Here is a 6,000-nt window from a genome sequence, read left to right on the forward strand (position 1 = left end):
AGAAGCGAACCATCATAGACCCCACTAGGGTGTGATTACAGAGAAAAAAAAAAAAGAACATCAAATTTTGCAACATTTGTTGCCTTTAAGTTATCTGTTCCTCTATTATAACCCTCCCTGTCGAATGCATACCAGCTTTCTATTCACTCTATACGGAATGATTGATTAGCCAACAAAGTACAGACGGGGTTGCTTTAAATCATTTTCCTTAATCTGTTATTTTCTTGCTTATTCAAATTGTGCACTGTCTCGATTTAATTACATGTGTTTTTCCACATCTGCAACCCCATGCACAGCCAAAGGGGAAAAAAATAAACGGAGGAAGAGTGTGCGGATATGAAAGCAAAATATGCTTCTGTTCGCTCAACGAATTTTGGTGATGGCTTTCACGAATCCGAAAGAATAATGGAATCACTCAGCTTTGAAACCAGACGAAATACAGGTGAAGGAAAGGTGAAGAAAAGAATCTAATTTCTCTAGAGATTATTTGATTGTGGAATGTTGCAATAAACATGGCAATATTTCGATTCGTAATCCATATCAGAAAATACACTTGGTAAGATAATTAGATTCTGGACACTACATGTATTGTATTTTTCTATTATTCCGTGTAATACTGTTGGAAAGCATTCTTGGAGACAAGATATGAAAAACGTTAACGCTGATCAGGAATGCAATGATATTTCAGGTGTAGGTGAGTTCTTTTCTGATTAGCTACGAAGATGCCATCATCATTATTGTATCATTATCATTGGTATCATTACTATTATTGGCACATAACATAGTGTGTTTTGACGTGAGATTATGGTAAATATAAAAAGGTAGGCATTGCTTATATGCATCAGAACCGTGTCTATCTAGCTTTGCAGACAGTGGCAGTGATGTAGAGTAAAGATATCCCATTTCCAAATATTGCACAAAATCAAGATCCCACCGTTGTTTTTAGCATTTGGTCACGTCGGTGGCCAGGCGAAGAATTGTTAGGTGATATGGCCGATACGAAAATAGCCACTTTATATCGTCAAGTTTGACATTTGACTTCTTCTTTCGTCTTATTTCTGAAGGTAGTTAAAACTTGCGATGCAAGGACGACAGCTTTGGCCCTATAAGTATTTGGTACAGATGGACCGGACGCGAGGGGGTCGGAACGCCGTTGACCTCGGCGCAGAAATTCATCGCTTCCCGATAGGTCTTCCACTCGCCTACCTTGAAAGGTGTAGGAGTAGCAAGTCATTTACCGTCGCGTCACCACCTGTCGGATCGGGTTCTTTCGGCGAATAAGCGCCTATATCCCCATGCCAGACAGCTGATCTGAGGGACTTTTCGTGGCTTCTTCCTCTTACTTTAGAGCGATGTACATAATGATTTCAAGTTCAAAGATTTTTGTATTGAAAACGTATAGACACTAATTTCATTGGACTTCAAAGTGGTAAAAGTCAATCGAGACAAGTCGAATGTGTCAAACGAAAAGAAGAAAAAATATTAGTTTTTGATATTTGGAGATATGAAGGCAAGCAGACAAAGCACTTCAAACGAGAAGAGGAAAAACAAGACAAATTTCATTTGAATGATATTTATGGTTACCTATCATAACATTAACAATAATGAAAACAATAAAGTCGATTAAAACGATGTGGGATAAAGAACAACGATACAATTTGGTGACTAGGATTGCAATGCTTTTTTTTTTATCTCAAAGACTAAATTTCCAACCACCATCGGTGGCAGTAAAAAAACAGGAAATTTCAAGAAACAGATAATTAATTCAGGCATGAGCAAAGGCGCAGAGAGCTGAACTTTGAAATTTAAACGAATTTAATTTGTCGCTGCCAGATTGTTATTCTTGAATTTACTTTCAAGGGACTTCTTTGTTAGTTGTTGTTTTATGATATCTAAAAAGATCTTTATTATTATTATTATTATTATCATTATTATTATTATTATTATTATTATTATTATTATTATTATTATTATTATTATCATTATTATTATTATTATTATTATTATTATTATTATTATTATTATTATTATTATTATTATTATTATCATTTTTATTATTAATATCATTACTGCTACTATTACTATTTCTATTACTTTGAATTGTTGATTGGTGTTGTTGTAATCCAGGACGAACCTGTCATCTCTGTTACATTAAAGTTACTTTGCACATTTGATCATTTCTTTTCCCAGCATCTTACAGCAGTTTTGCCGTAATAACTTCAAGGCTATATCAGATTTTTTAAAGAAAGAGAGAGAATAGGGGATATTTTCATTTCATTAATATATTGGTAGGATATACCATAATCAATGATAATAGTGGACATAAAATTGCATGAGTGAGAGTATCAAAACGTTTCAGTAACGGTCAGTATGTAAAAAGTACATGAATACTATTCATAGAAAAAGATAAGATCCCTTCCAATGTCATGGAGCGCTTTCACATTTATCGAACAGAAGAAGCCTTACGTTTATCTTAAGCTGCGATACGTAAGTATGTATGTATGTATGTATAAAATAATATACATCTACATTGTATTTATGTCATAAACGACTTTAAATCAGGATTGTGTCGATTTAATAGACACGATTTTGCATTGATGTTGTGAGTTCTTTCTTCTTTTCACAACAGACAAATATTTGAGTTTTTCTTTGCCAGAATTTTACTGGCTGTCCTTTGCTCTACATAATAAATACAATAATCGATTGTTCATGCCGTCGGATTTTAAATGATTTTAGCAACGATTTCTTGTTTCCCCGTTTACTCTAAGAAAAGTGAAATGCGGATGATAAAGTGTTTTACCCATCTTGAGGCAACTGACGTAGACGACATTACAAGGGCGAAATTAGTTTCGTTTTAAAAATCTAAATTGATAAAGAACTGAAGAAGAAAATAAAATAGCCTGAAAAGAGTTCTAGAAAGGTTTAAAAAGGTTAGAATTTAAGTATCATTAACATCACAAATATCGTATCATTGAAACTACTTAAGACGCATTAAGTCTGGGTAAAGTTTGACGAAGGAAATCTTGCAATAATTACATTATACATGTATATAGATTTATGTTTATATACATTCTCTTGCTCTGTTTATTTGTTTATTATCACAATATATTTATTTAGATTATCATGTATTATTCATGAATGAGTGCTAGGAGAATCTAGTTGGATTTTTAATTCATACTATTAACTCATCGGCTTTTTTTTTCTCTATGACGACTACGAAGATGACGATAGTGATAAACAGGGTGAATGTCTTAAAGTGGTACAGAATATAATTATCCCGTGAGTTTAGTTGTCTGTTAGGGTGTGGTTATCGGACGACCTTGGAACTCGTAAGATTGTCAGCTTGGCTTGATCCTAAATCTTTTGTCGCACTGTTTATTGAAGATTGGACGCACCATGGCAGCAGATTCCGTAGGAGAGAAAGCGAAATGCTCTCCAGTCATTTATCAACCGGAGTTTCTTTCAGTTCTCTTTACATGTTATTTTAACCGCGAATACTCCCATGTTGGAGCAAATAGTTACCATGACAACCCTCAGCATTTGTTGTTGTCTCTCACTGTACTCTGGCTAATGTCATTGTAAAAAAAAAAAAGAACGTGATTACAGTCTGGAATAATCATTATTCAATACATCATATCATGTATGGAGTATCAAATCTAGTATTCATCGAATATCAATCTTTAAATCAATTTTAAGGATCACCGCAATTGTGAAAGGATACCCAGAGAACTCTCAATCTAATTTTTCTTTCTTGGCAAAGTCAAAATGTTTGAGTGTTGTTATTGTGTGTGTGTGTGTGTGTGTGTGTGTGTGTGTGTGTGTGTGTGTTTGTGTGTGTGTGTGTGTGTGTGTGTGTGTGTGTGTGTGTGTGTGTGAAACACTTTCAAATATCATATTCTATGTTTTAAATCATGTTCTTACTTTTTTTTCTCTCCCTCTCCTCTGCCTTGTTTCATAATATTCAGTAACAGATCTGGTCGCTCGTGATCTATAGTGCGATCTCACAAGCGACAATCAAATAGCTCAATAGATAGATGGATGGATAGATAGATAGAGAGAGAGAGAGAAAGAGAAAGAGAGGGAGAGAGAGAGAGATGTGTTGATAACAAAAACGTTGTTTTTGTAATGCCGAGGTTTTTTCATTTTAAATTTCCTGATCTTCTTTTTTAATGATTTTTTTTCCCTGATGAAATATTTTCATTTGCAGGACAGACGGCGCTGTTAATAGCGTATAGTTATGTACAGTTATCTTTCTAATGACATGGAAATGTACCTTACACAGGGCTTTAAATTCATAACACCTGCAGTGGTAGACAAGCCACCTATGAGAAGTGACCAGTTTTTCAATACTTTCTGTTGCATACATTAAAAAAATAATGGCAATGTTAAAAACATCGTGACGGGAATGACTCATGATTGGCGGGAAGTCATTGGAAATACGTTTAACGCGTACCATGAACACCTTCATTTAACTACTTTCAAAATCAATATTAGGTTATTGATAGAAAAGCTATAGTTGTAAAGCAGAAGTCCTCTGGTTTGTTTCTGTTTTGCGCATATCGCCGTTGAGGCACGGTGTTGAATGTCCAGCACCAAGTGATGCCGTCCATTCCGAATGTCGACGTCATCATGCCGCCGAATCTCTGGCAGAGACATCGGGCCGAGACCGGCCCTACGTGCAAAGGGGCGGATGAACAACAGGAAAGTGGCTGGCTGTTCATCTTTGTTCACTGGAGAAATGACGTAATCCTATTGTGACGTCAGATCAAAAAAGATAAACATGTGCATGCTAAGGAAATTGTGGTCCTATAGATTTGTTTGCGTGTGTGACAGGTACAAAATTTCCATATTTGACCATTGGTTTGTTACTCTGAAATCACCAAAAAATGTTGAATATGCAGTGACGCAGGGTTATAACTCAACTCCGCCGCTGAGATACATAGCGCTCATGACAGCTTAACATGAGAAAACAAGTTGAAGAGCAAACGCAAAGTGCCATCACAAAACAGAACAGAAACTCAGTGCGAAGCTTTGATCATGCTGAAACTTAGACTGTGATGTTGTTACAATGATGAGACAAAGTAACTCTAATTCGGCAATTAATGATGATGACACTTTCGCTATGTATCGCAAGCATGTTTGTTCAGATCCACATCTCTAAGACAGTAGTTTGCGTCAAAAGAATAAAAATTAGGATAAAAGTCAATAAAAGTGGCCAAAAGGTCGGTACGATATCGTTTTTGGTTTCGTTCGTAATGGCGACTTATCAAATAAATGTGGAATAATTTCCACATGTTACTTTTTCATTGATAGCAAAATTACTTGGATTTAGATTGACACATTTTTTATTCAAATTTGAAGTAGATCTCTAATAAATCCGAACTATGAAATTAAGCAAACAGGTTTATCTCAACAGAAATTCGCATTGACAGGTTGTCATTATTTATTTCTAAGATCATAAAGACCTGTTGGATTGGATGAAAAACAGGCCCAATGTGGCCACAAGAATTTAAGCCCTTTTGATATTCAATGATACAATCATTCACTTATAGTGTTTGATAGATAAAGCATAGGAGGATAATCTTACCATTAAAAGCAAACAGAAACTTCCTGAGCATTAATGACAGAACTGAAAAAAAAATGCTAACTTCCAACTCTGTGGACTGCAATTAGAAACATCAAATGATTATATCAATGATTTCCATATGGGTACAATATGAGATTTTAAAACAACGAAATTCGATTGAATTTGCATGGGGGCATTGCAAAAGGGATCTTCCTCCCATGATATATATTGGAAAAAAAAAGATATTCCCTTCGCACAGAAAAGTACGACTTGCCGATATCTGTCGGTCCGTTTCCATATCGTACGACGTCGCTTTCTAGACGGGACGCGAGGAATTTTATCGCCATGCCACGTTCTGACGAACACATTCCCGTCCCTGTAATCTTCCCGTCATAATGTATTACAATGACCACATGTTGTGACAGATTATTCAG

The sequence above is a fragment of the Diadema setosum genome, chromosome 14 (assembly GCF_964275005.1).
Source record: "Diadema setosum chromosome 14, eeDiaSeto1, whole genome shotgun sequence".
Taxonomy (NCBI): domain Eukaryota; kingdom Metazoa; phylum Echinodermata; class Echinoidea; order Diadematoida; family Diadematidae; genus Diadema; species Diadema setosum.